The sequence below is a fragment of the Heterocephalus glaber genome, unplaced genomic scaffold (genome assembly GCF_053883595.1).
Source record: "Heterocephalus glaber isolate CG9 unplaced genomic scaffold, H.glaber_assembly_v1.0 deba00001547, whole genome shotgun sequence".
NCBI lineage: Eukaryota > Metazoa > Chordata > Mammalia > Rodentia > Bathyergidae > Heterocephalus > Heterocephalus glaber.
Genome location: NW_028258340.1, coordinates 9,042,964 through 9,055,840, shown reverse-complemented (window position 1 = coordinate 9,055,840; position 12,877 = coordinate 9,042,964).

Sequence of the window (12,877 nt, the reverse complement as noted above, 5' to 3'; positions counted from 1 at the left end):
AACTGCTCTAACTCACTCAAGACCCTGTGGGCTGGGGATTTGACTCAGTAAAGTGCCAGTGTAGCATGCACAGGACCCTGGACTCTATCCCCAGCACACACATAAACAGGCACAAAAAGATCCCAATCCATGACTGCTTCGGAGCTGGAAGCCATACCCCAGCATCATTCTCGTTGACTTCAGGGAATCCAGCTGATCCTACCATTGTGTCAAGCTGTGATTCTGGAGTTTTGAGAGCAGGACACATGCAGCTGATAAGGAGGGAGGGCATAGCCAGAGATGGTAGTGAATGCCTATAACCCCAGCACTCAGGAGGCTGAGGCAGGAGGATTGCTGCAAGTTGGAGGCCAGCCTGGGCTACATAGTGAATGCAAGGCCAGCCTGGAATACATAGTGAGATCTGGTCTCAAAAACAAAACAACAACAAATGAAAAAAAAGGAAAGAGGGGCCAGGAATTTAGCTCAGTGGTTCCGTTGCCTGCTTCAAAAGCGCAAGGTCCCAAGTTCGATCCCCGGTACCAAAAAAAAAAAAAAAAAGGAAAGAAAGTTCAAGTCCAGCCTGGGCAATTTAGCAGCTTAGTGAGACCCTGTCTCAAAAAACAAAAAAGGGCTGGGAATGTAACTCAGTGCAAAGGCCCTGGGTTCAATCTGAAATACTGAAAGAAAGAAAAAAAAAAAGGAGGGAGAGCTTTGGAGGGGGGCATAAATGTCATGCAGTCAGTTCATTACCAACTATTTCTGTAATATGATGACTAACCACATAACTACAGTGCCCCAGAGAACAAATGTTTACCGGATAAGGAGTCCTGTACAGCAATAGCCACGGGCATTCTAAAATACTCAACTCTATGGCCCTGTCCCAGCTCTACTGGGCCTCCCCAGGGGTTATCAGCTAAGCCAGAAAAAGAGCACAGGAGTTCCGCATTTGGCAAAGTCTTTCTTCATGGCAAGCTGTGCTTTCTCCTTTGTCGAGCTGTGTTTTTCTTTGCAGGCGGACTCCAGAGGCTCTGTATTACCGGTGCAGAGTTCTGCACCCACAAAGCCACATTTATGTAATCATTCCAAATCTCACAACTCCTGAAAACTTTGAGGAATGTTATTAGGCCCTGTAGGCCAGGAAGGCCGTTTCCAGGGCAACGGTAACTCCACACTGAAAAGGCGAGGCATTTCCCTCCCACTGTTCCTCTTGGAGTTCAGCCCACTGCAGAGAAACCCCACGTCCCCAGCCTAAGGGACACTTCCTATAATCCTTACCAGCCAGCCCAGCATCCACAGGAGGACACACTGCCAGCCCCTGAGCACTGGGGGGCCACGCCTCCTGCCTCAAATATCCCCTCTCATGTCCTGCCATGGATCCACCCAGGCCTGTCCATCAGGGATCTCTGATCTGCACTTCGAAAAGCCAAGGAGCCACGAGAGGTGTGACAGGCGCCTGTGTTGCGTTTGTTTTTCCACGAGGTAGCTTGAGGCCAGCTGGCTGGCTTTTGTTCTGCATGAGGTGGAAATGAAAACTGTCTCTAAGGGAGTGAATTCTCTTTCCAGGTGCTCGAGTGAGTGACTGCAGGCCCAGAGAGCTCGTGTCCTTCTTACCTGAACGACACACGTGTCCCCAAGCCAATCGGGACACTTCGAAATGAGGCAGAAAGCCAGTGGAGGAGCAGCTTGGAACTGCTGCCCGTGTAGGTCTTTCTTCCCTGTGTGTTGGCTTCCTTGTTGCCTAATCCGCCCAGCTCTGGCATGGCCACTGAAGGGAAGCCACCTTCAGCAGGGGTGTCAGACCCCCTTGGGAGACTCGAGACATTTTGTCCAGGCACAGGGCTAACATGTTTCTGAGACCAAGGCAGGTCATGGCCACTAGGTCTCTTACCTGTGGCCCCTTCTCTGGGCCCCCCTCCACCCTTACTCCCTCCCGTGGACACAAAATTTCACCTTAAATTCCCTGGCCAGTTCCTTAAGCGATGGTTAGAAAAAAACAGTGTTTTCTCCCAATGACATTGACCTTCCCTGATTCATATAGATCAGACCTTTGGATTCCCCCAAGCTATGGAAGGACAAATGACTAACAGGAAGCCCTTAGGATTGTGAGATTTACCCTTGAGAATGAGAGAGCTCAGTGGAGAGGGAACGTGGACTTGTTTAACAAAATAAGGGGCAAGGACACTGCTCGGTGCCACTGCTCAAGTTCAATGACAAGTCAGAAAAGAGAGCTAACAGAGTGGGCAGATTGGGGTGGGGGTGGGACTTTGAGGGAAGGCTGAGGCTGCGGTTGATTCTGAGGCCTGGAAGAGGCAAACAGAGAGAACAATGCACAGAAAACAGGTTTGCTGCTTTCATTCAGAGGCTTTTCTAAGGCAGATTCGAGCCACTCAAAATCTCGAGGTCAGCTACTGTAGGGTACCTGCTATGGCCAGGAGCCATGTGGGGAGCTCCTGGGAATCTGAAGCTGGACCAGCAGGACAAAGGACCAGAGCAAAGTGACCTGTGGGCTTCATTTGGGCTCCCTGGGACCAGGGTCTGAGTGTGTGCATCTGGGAGAGGGCAGATGTGGGAAGTCAGCTAATGTGCAGGTGACCGCTATGGGCCACTGGGGCGACACAGATCGCTCACCCCAGAGTGTCCCATCTGCAGGGTGGGGGAGCTGGGGTGTTTATCCACCTGCTCCCATCAGTCATTGATTGAAGTCTGCTCCTGGGGAGCGGTAATCTCTCAGCACTGCCTGCCTGCCTCGGGTGGACAGAGAGGACTCAGGTGGTCAGAGACAGCCCCCAGGCCCAAGGACCCAGGTGCTGGCAGCTGTGTGCACAGAAACAAACACAAGGGGATGTGGGTGAGGCGGTGACAGCATCCACTACAATCCAGTGGTTGTCAGAGGGCAAAGAGGACATGAATGTGCGGCCTAATAAAAGACATCAGGATGGTGTCCTGGGAAGATTCACGGGCCTCAAAAGGGCTGGGGCGGGGTGGGGCTGTATCGCGCGTTGCAAGCCGAGGGACCATGTGAACAAAGGCGAGCCAAGGTCGTGTCTGAGACAGGACGAAAGGTCTGGATCGGCTGAAGGACGGTGGCTAGGAAGATCAGAGAGGGGGTGTGGGCCACATGGAGAGCTCAAATGCCAGGCAACAGCTTTATTCTTCATTCCATAAGCTATGGGAAGCTAGTGCGGGTGTTTGAACAGGGATGGCACGGAGTAGTCTTGTGGGAACATTGATGTGGCCAAAATCAAGGGGACAACTCGGAGACAGGGTGACCAGGTGAAAAATGCCCCAGTGCACATTTGTTCGCTACAGTGGAGATTAGATGAAGGGGGCTCCCCGTAGCTCTGGCCCCAAGAGAAAGGTCCCTGAAAAGAACCACATGGGAGCTGCTAAAAGGGGGAACAGCCCCTCAGCCGCCTGGCCTGATTGTTCCCTCTGGCAAAGATGTGGGCCTACTCATTTCTCTCCTATTTTCTTTCCTCCAAAACCGCTTTTGGCCTCTGGTTTCCAAAAGCTTTGCTCAGTGAGTTTAAACAGCATCTCACAGCATGGCCGAGCAATAACAAATGGTGCCTGGTGGCTCGCCTGCTGGTGGCTTAAAAAACAATTGATGACTTTTAATCAGCTGAATGAGCATGGGACAAATGACAGCATGGCCTGAATGCGGCCCAGAGTCATGGGCTGACATCAGTGGGGAGGAGGGAGGTGCCCTTCTGGCGAGCTTGGGAACAAACACAAGCAGTTCCTGACCGCTCAGCTGCAAGTTCCAGGAGGCAGCCCTGCCCACACCCTAAAACTGCTGCCTTCCTTCCTATCTTTTTGGGGCTTCCAGAGAGCTGGCAGCAAAAGCAGAAGGGAAACTGTCTGGGAATGACACAGACCCATGCCTCCTGTCAGGACATCTGTAGGCCACGGGCTGGGGCATCGGAAAGCCAGGGCTCAGGGTCCCCAGCTGCCACTTGGTCACTGTGAGCAAGGTGGTTCCCCTCCTGACCTCAGTTTCCCCCTCCAGAAAAATGAAGGTCAGAAAGCCCAGCTTGCTTCCTCTGTTAGGCAGCCCACCTGCGAGAGAGCTTCAGGATGGGGTTGCAGCCCTAGAGGACTTGGGTTAGGAGTCTATATTCTGCGCCTACAACCCTTCTCCCTTTCCTGCCACCAAATGGGTCCTCACCAAGCATTTCTGATTAAGGACTGCCAATTCAAGCCAAATGGCAGGAATGGAAAAAAAGATACCTACTGAGTGCTTACTCCATGCTAAGCCTCAGACTAAGCATTTATGTGTGCATTATCAAATTATCCCCATTTTATTGTACAGAGGCAGGCTCTAAAAGGTTAAGGACTTCACTCATCATCTAGGACTAGTGAGGGGTACCTGATTTCAAACCTTGCTCTTTCCCACATCCAGGTGAAACCAGCCCACAGCAGCAGCCTAAGAAAGTAAGAGGCAGGGGGTGATGCAGCTCACTGCGGTCGCGTATCAGTTACATTCAGAAGTGCGGGGTGGGGGGGGATTAAGAACTAAGATGTGCTGCACACATGTACCAACTCCCCACAATGAACATAATCATTATGTACTGCAAACACGTACTAAGAAAAATTTTTTTAAAAAAGAAATGCCGGAAATCTGACAAGGCGGCCGGAAGTAATGCTTACAGGCCAGGCCTCAGTCCAAATCATAAGAATGCAAGACTTTGTGCCCTGAATCCTCCCTGACCTCCAAATGAATACCCTGCTCCTCTTGTTTTGCACAAGAAAGATGTGTTTGCAGGCTGTTTCTCTCCCGGAGAGGAGCTGTGCCTCCCTCCTTCCCACCCTGGCTTCTGTCAGGTGGCCAGGGAGATGGCTCCCGCATTGGAGAGCAGTGTGCAGGCTTCTGAGGGGAGCTCTCAGGAATAACATCTGTGAGGAAGGCAGGCAGCAGGAAGGGCAAAGGTTTCAACTGACCCCACAGAATGTTCTGGAACAGGATGGCCCTTCAGAGATGTCCCAAATTGAGATGAGGAAGTGAGACCTTGTATCCCCCCCCCCAACAGACCAGACACCGAAGATGAGTTTCCTACCAAAAAGTGGGGGCTGGGGGGTTACCTTGAGCAAGGCAGCTAGCTCAGCCCGTCAGCTGTGGGCCATTCCAAGTAGGCAGCAGTGCATGCCACCCTGAAGGGAAGGGGGTCCTAGGTGCACTGCACCTACCACCTTGTCCAACTGAACTTCCTCCCACTCATCCTTCAGTTGCAACTCAAGTCTGACCCATCCTTCCGGCACACCTAGCCGTTCCCTGAGCACTTCAGGCTCTTCTCTACTATTTCCACCTGCAGCGATGGCCCTGCTTTGGAAATGTCAGCGAACTCCTTCCCCTGCATGTCTAGACAGTGAGGAGCCTGGCACACGGCAGTCTCTCCCTAAGTGCTGAGTACATGGATGAGAGGCATGGGAGGCCCATGGGAACGCTCCAGCTTCCACAATTTCCTCTCTATCAGTGCCTCAGTCTACATGGCTTATGCCGATGACATGCAGACACGAGGAAAGCTTGCTTCTACAGCCAACCTGGCAACCTCTCTTGGGCTCAGGCCAAGAAAGTCCTGTCTTTGTTCCCTTCCCTGTCCGGCGTTCTGCTGCAAGTCCATTTCCTAGCTAAGAAGGCCAAGTGCATTTAGAGACCTCTGTGCCAGGGAAAGCCCAATGCCATTGCCAAGCACACTACATTGCTGTTCTTCTGAAGGAAATTACTATTGATCCCACGGCTCTCCTCCCCATGCTGTTTGCCGGGGACAGCCAAGGATTCCCGTGCCAGCTGGGCTCCCACACGGCTCGACTGTTCCTGCACCAGATGGCCAGACCAACACCCTCTGGCTGCTGCAGGCTCCCTGGGAGACGAGGCTCTGACGTCTATCAGCCTGGCTTTTTATTCACCAGGATGAGGACACCGGGGTCAGGGATTACAGGGCCAATCACATTACTAAAAATCTCTGCACAACAAAAAGATTTCCAAATCCCAGCGGTTATCAGCGTAACCAACAAGGCAGAGAAACTTGTTCCATGCCCTTAACTTCACTGCTCTTTTGACTAGCATCAGCTGAATGTGTCCTTGGCCTGAGGGATGGAATGGAAACTAGGCCAAGCCCTACCCTAAAGCAAGTTACCCTCTACTGGGGTATGTGGGTGGGGTAACTATCATTTATTGATCAAATCAGTACACCTTGGAGATCACAAAATGAGTGCTATTCAGAGGTAAGCCACAGCAGCGAGCCTGAATGGGAACTTGTTCTGGGCAAGCCAGGATGTCTGGTCACCCCCAATAAAATGACCAAAGTGGGGCAGTTGGGACGTGGGGGCATGGTACTGATAGGTGGTGCCACAAGGTGGCGCAATTGAAATACCAGCTTTTCTTTGTTTTTGTTTTTTTTCTACCTTGATGAAAACTGATTTTTCTTTCCATTACCACCAAGCCAATCGAACCCTTCCATGATGCGCGGCAGCCAAAGAGTAGTGGTTTGTGAGAACCAATCATTACATTTTCAGGAAGTTTGCAAGCTGGTTGTGAAACGGAACCATTCATTTAAAAATTAAATCAAATTAAAATGATTAAAAATTTAAATGAGATAAATCATATCAAAAACAAAGGTAGGAGATACTCCAGGCTTACACCTTCCTAATCACTGTGCTATAGCCTACCATTATCTCTGCTCCTGAGGTTCTCTAGTCCGAGCTGTCTATGTGCTGCAAAGCCTCGTCAGCGGGGAGCTGAGCTTGAGACTGGCTCTGGTGGGAATATTTACATCATGGAAATCAGCAGATGCCACAAATCAGGGCCTGGGGGGAGGGGGCAGGGAGTTAAGCATTTACCAGCCAGTCACTGGAACCGTCATTCACGTCTTGTAATTTATGTGGTTGACTTTAGGCACTTTGGGCAAGTCTATAGCATTCCCCAAAGTTGCAGTTCCCTCCTCCACCTCAAAAAATTCAGAGAGTTGGGGGGGGCAGGGTTTATGCCCTCCCATAATCTCATCTGGATACTCAGAAAGGGGGAGCCCATGCAGATAAGCCAGTTAATGCTAAATACCGTGGCAGGGGTGAGTCAGGGAGTGTGGGACAAGCCCTAGATGGGGGAGGGGGGAGGCTTACCCCAAGTGATTGATGCCTCCAATTGACATGTTCAAATTGACCAAAGGGTAACTCAAGATATCTTGTCTGTGATTGGTGGGGTGATTTAGGAACTGCGCTTGGGCACCACTCCTGCTGTCTGTGTGAGTCAGGAGGAGCCCAGCAGGAAGGGATGGCACACTCAAGCTAATTGAAAAGAATCTAGTAAAAGGACTATTTACAGAGGTGTGGGCAGGATTAGGGAAGTACACTGGCGTTAGCAAAAGTGGGAAGCTGCTATCACACTGGAGCAAGGGGCTGGATCTGAAAGCAGAACCTGGAGAGAGCTTTAGGTAAGGGCTGTTGTATTCCCAGGAACAAACCACTGCCAAACTGGAGCTGAGCTGAGGAAATAAATACCCTAACCTCTGACTCCTTCCTACCAGACTGATGGCCCACCTGTGCCTCCTATTGGCCAAACCCAACCAAAACCCAATGGTCAAGGCAGCCCACATGATCCAGTCCATAGGATTAAGGATCAGCCTCCTGGGCACAGGAGATAGACAGGGTGGGAGGAAGGGAACAGATCTGCCCATCTAATATGGTGCTGCCCTCACTAGTCTGCAAGCCCCAAGAGGACATGCCTGGGACCGTCACTTTTGCACAAGGCCTGGCCTGGCCTGGCAGTGCTATACCGAAGGGCCGCCCACAACCATCCACTAGACTACCCAAGGATGTACACATGGAAGCCCTCAGCTGCACATATGCCCATAGTTAAACCTATACACAGATGTCGATTTTACCTTGATGCTAATACAGTTCAAAGTTCATTCAGGACCTTGGCTGGCACAGTCCCCTTCCATGGCCCTGGAAGGGCCCTTGAAGTCGTAATTTGTACCTCTGAACTATTTTTCTTAAAGAAGACTCCAAACCCCATGGAAGCTTTAGGTCAAACCTGGATCTGACAGTGTGGGTATGACAAAGGACTCAGCTGGTTCTCTGGATTCTCTTCTGCCCACACCCCATAAATCAGCGTGGGGTCCAGGATAACTATAGGCTACGGGACAGGGACTATACCTCCCCCAGAGAGGTTTTCACGCCCTTCGGGTTAGCTCTGAGAAACAATCCCCAGCTCCTCCCTCTCACCACCTTCCCCAAAAGTTAACAGCTAGCAGGGTAGGTGAGGCTTTCAGCGGCCAAACACTTGGAAAAAGATTGGTGCTCCCTCCCTCCAGAAGATTCACAGAGCACATTAGCATAGTAAAGGCTGCAGATAAAGAAAACTTTTGGCTTTGTTTACTGTGGGAGTTGCCCATACTTCCTGGAGGTTAAACTGAAGGCAAAAGGATGAGTGGGAGCCAGATAAGAGCGCTTTAGGCTTCGAGGAATGGTCCAAGAAAAGGGCCCCCCAGCCCACCCAGCCCTTTAGACCTGGGGGAAGCTGCTTGCAGCTGGCAGGGCAAGTCTGAGAAGGTGGAGCCGGGAAGGAGGGGCTGCAGGAAAGCGACTAGCAGGCCTTTCATCCCTAGGGCGACACAGCCCAGAGCTGGCTGGCCCCGGACCCAAGGCAGCACTCCCAGCTCTGGGAGGCCTGGCTCACTGCTCCCGTGTGTCCTGGCATCTAGAGTCGCTGTCTGGGGGTGGACAGGAGGGGACACACTTTGCACATGGAACAGATCCTCAGTTTCTCCTCCCCAGTCTCCGACTGTCCCCACCCTAGAGCTGGAAGAACCACAGTGCAGGGCTGGGGGTGCTGGCAGCAGATAACCCTACTGGCCCCTCAGAGAGATGAAGGCTTCAGCCTGGTGTCCCAGGAGCTGGGAAGGATCTGCAAATCTTCCTGATACCTATGGCCAAAGATGCTGTCCCCAACACCTCTGCCCAAGGACCTACAGCCTGGAGCCCACCAAGGAAAGCTTGGCTCTGGTAGGGCTGGGGTAGAGGACAAAAGATAATGAGCTTACAGGGGTGCCGCTGGCTGTTTCGGAAGCCCTGTAGCCCAGGCCACCACTGAGTGCTGGCCTCATCCCGTGAGCCTTCTGAACTGCCGGGGAGAAGTGAGACTTCACAGATGTCTCGCTTCCAAAAGGCTGGGGGATGGACAGGGCATCAGACCTCACCGACACCCCTCCCCGGCTCCTCCCCCTACTGGGGGCCAGTCCTTTCTCCCCAGTGGTTAATATCTGTGATTGCTATCTCCCAGGCCAGAGCGAGCCAACAAGGCTTCGCTTCCCAGACTCAAATAACCGCCCTCCTGATGTCAAAGATGACACATTCTCCCAGCTAATGACCTCTGCCCCTACCTTAAAAAAAAAACAAAAAACAGCCATCCACTTCATCTGTCTTGGGGCTGATGACTGCCCCTCCTCCAGGAGGTGGGGGGGCTCTAACAGTGCCTTTGTTTTCCGATGACGCTTGTTCTGTGCAGGTCCCCTCATTTGGATCCGATTTCGTGTAACACTGGACAGCAGGAGCCCTGGGCCAAATTGGGCCTTACTACACCCAGGAGCAACTTGAAGGATAAAAAAGCCAGTGTGTGGCACCTGGCCCGCTAGTCCCAGAGGGGCACCAGAGAGGCTCTAGAGCCTGGAACCCTCTGGAAAGGGGCAAAGGACTGGCTGAGAGCTCCTAGCCCCACCCTTTGCTCTCGCAAGGATCCTAACAAAAATAGAGGAGGGTGTGCGAGGGTCAGTTTCTGCAACAGCTCGGTTCCTCTAGGTAGTAGACACCAAGATGGAACTATTGGGAGAAATCCCTGTAAAGAATAAAGAGGGACAGGGCATGCTGCCACACGCCTGCAATGCCAACTACTTGGGAGGCTGAGGCAGGAGGATGGCAAGCTCAAGGCCAGCCTGGGCCATGTAGTGAGACCTTGTCTCAAAATTCAAAATAAAAAATAAAAAAGGCTAGGGAAGTAACTCAAGGGTAAAGCTCCCCTGGGTTCCCTCTCTGGTGCCACAGAAACAAAGAATGAACAGGTAGCAGGAAGCGGAAATGGGGGACACCTTCAGACCTGGATAAAGGTCTCCTGTGGAAGGAGAGTGGAAGGAAGTCTTCCACTCAGAGCTCTCAGGAGCTCTGAGGAAGTCTTAGCCAGGATGATGGGGGCCCAGAGCAAAGATGGCACATCAGACAGGTCCTGAGTCGAGCAGGAGTGGCCCCCGCTTCAGTCCCCTCCACTGTGTCAGGTCACGGGTGTCCTCAGTGGATCCCAAAGGTGAGCCCAGAGGCTGTCAGGTAATGACACTTCTGCCAGAATATTCTCCACTGAAGGGAGGTCTGGGGAATGCCTTCCTATGGGGTCACAGTCCTGGAGGGGCATTAGGGAGGGGCATCAGTGCCAATCCTGATCAAGAGACCACAGCCAAGTTTCTCCGGCTCAGTTAGTTTCTTATTGTGTGAATGAAGAGAATGAACTACTACCTCCTCTGTCCCCATCTCTATGGGGATGCTGGCTATTTTACAATAATAACCTTTGAGCTCCTTGAGGACAAAGATACCAAATGAGAAAGGATCCGGGAGACTGAGCTGGGAAAGACCTGGAGTCCTTTTCTAAACTGCAAGCAGAGAAGGGATGGAGGAGACGACTGAGACCACTGGGCTTCTCGGTTACCGATTCCATTGCTGGACAAAGATGTAGCAGGCACCCACTCTGCGCACACGACCACTACGTGCCCAAGGGAGGCCAGGCACAGCCCTGCTGCCTGCCCCCTCACTCACCCACCCAAGCTTCCTGACTCTCAAAAGGGAGGAGGGACAACATCCCAGATCAATCCCTCTTGGTCCTGAGGTAGAGAGAAATGAGGAGGTTCAAGACAGAGGCTCCCCAAGAATGTAGAGTAGGATCCCAGTGGCACCATACATACTTCCCCTGCAACAACCCACAAATACATGTGCATGCATGCACACGCACACAGCCATTTTGGGCATCATTAATAATTTATCTTTGTAGAAGCCAGTACCGTTTACAAATATTAAAGCATTATCTCATTGTTTTAATCACAACAGCCGCTTTGGGATAGCGGCATCTCCCTGTTAATGAAGCTGGGCTCTGCGATCAGACCTGATCAGACCTGCACAAAGTCAATTCACTGGGAGGTGGTTCTTAACCTCTGGGACCACCACAGGGCCCTTTAAAAATCCTCCCTTTGGGAAAATGCACACCTACTCAGCACTGCACCACACTTTCCTTTGCAAGGTTCCACCACCGCGGGGGGGGGGGGTAAAGTTTTGGCCTGATGGGGCTGAGGTGGACCTGAGGCATGAAATCCAAAGAATCTGTTGGTCACAGTGGCAGGACAAGGAAATCTCCCAGACCAAGATGGGCACAGAAAGGGTTAAAGGGTGTGGGTTTTGCTTTTCACCTCTGAGGACTGTTCCGGGTCATTAAGAACACACAAGGCCCAGGGAGCATTCCACTTCCATTTGCTGGGCCTGCCTCCAGCGCCCAGCTCTGCTTCCCCACCAGATAAGTCCTGGCCTGAAGACAACCCTGCTGCCCAGGGAGGCAGATGGGAAAGCAACCGCCTCAGATAAGGCAGCTGCACCCAGTGAGTGCCAGAGTCACACGGGGGCCTTTCTGTGGCCACGACGCCGCCATCGCCCAGAGAAGTCACGCTTCTTGCCGGCTAAGGGAGGGGAAGCTCTTCTGAGAAGCCCCCTAACGTGTTGCTGTTTTGGGCAGAGCCCGAGGGAGACACAGGTCCCTCCGGGGCACAGCACGGAGTCTGTCCAGAGAAAGTGGGGCTGCCTCTAGGTGGTGGAGAGGTCTCCGCGTTTCCGGGATGGGACCCGGCGATGCCTGAGCCGCCTCCTGCAATGCCCGCGTGTAATTTGCACACACCCTGCTACCCGGGACTTCGGGCACCCCGCCCTCATGCACCACCCAGGTGGTACCTGTGCCCGCACAGGTGAGGAAAAGGGCCTGGGGAAAACATCATTACTGATAAGTAACAGCTCCTTTCAGGTTTAATGACACGTTGCATCCATCCTCAAGCTCTCAAAAAAAAAAAAAAGAAGAAGAAAAGAAAAAAGCCCTCTCGAGGGACGGCGCCTCACGCCTGTAAATAGGAACGACAGGCCGGGGCGCGCGGGGGAGGCGCACGGAGCGGCGCGGGTGTGTAAATTAACTGGGGGCAGCAGAGTAAATACATTACACACGGTATTTATTATGCGTCCGGACCTCGGAGGGGTTCTCGGCTCCCAGACGTAGCAAATCTTGTCCGGAGCGCCGCAGGCCGCGCCGCCGAGGCCGACCGTGGGGGAGCGAGGGCGGGGGGCTTCTCCCCGGGGACACCCCCCCCCCCGCAGGGCTGGAGCGGGGAAGGGCTCGGGCGAGGGGGGACGTGGCCCCGGGCGCCACGCGGGCGAGGGGCCGGGCGGGGAGGCGGCGGGGTGGGAGCGGGCGGCGCGCCCGGCCCCTTAGCATTCCGCCGGCGCGCCCGCCACCGCCGCGTGCGCCCCCGCGCCCCGCTGTAATTACCCCGATTACCAAATGAATCTCGCGCTTTTGTGCTCGCAGGGCGGTGGGTGCGGGGAGGCAGTTCTAATAGTTGTCATTAGGGCCGGGGGAGGCGGGGCGCCGGGGGCTGGGGGTGGGGAGGCCGGCAGTTCCCTGGCTGGCTCGCTGGCTCGCTCGCAGGCGGTCCCGGGCGGCGCGCAGGCCGCTGCTGGCTGCTGAGTAATGATTTTTTTTCTAATTGGAGTCGAACAGCGGCCCTAATGGATGGAGCCGCTCTCCGCGCGCTCTCTGCGCCCACCCCTCGATCAATACAGCTTGCTAAGACCGCGGGGCCGAGCTCCCCGGCCCTTTGTGGCCGGA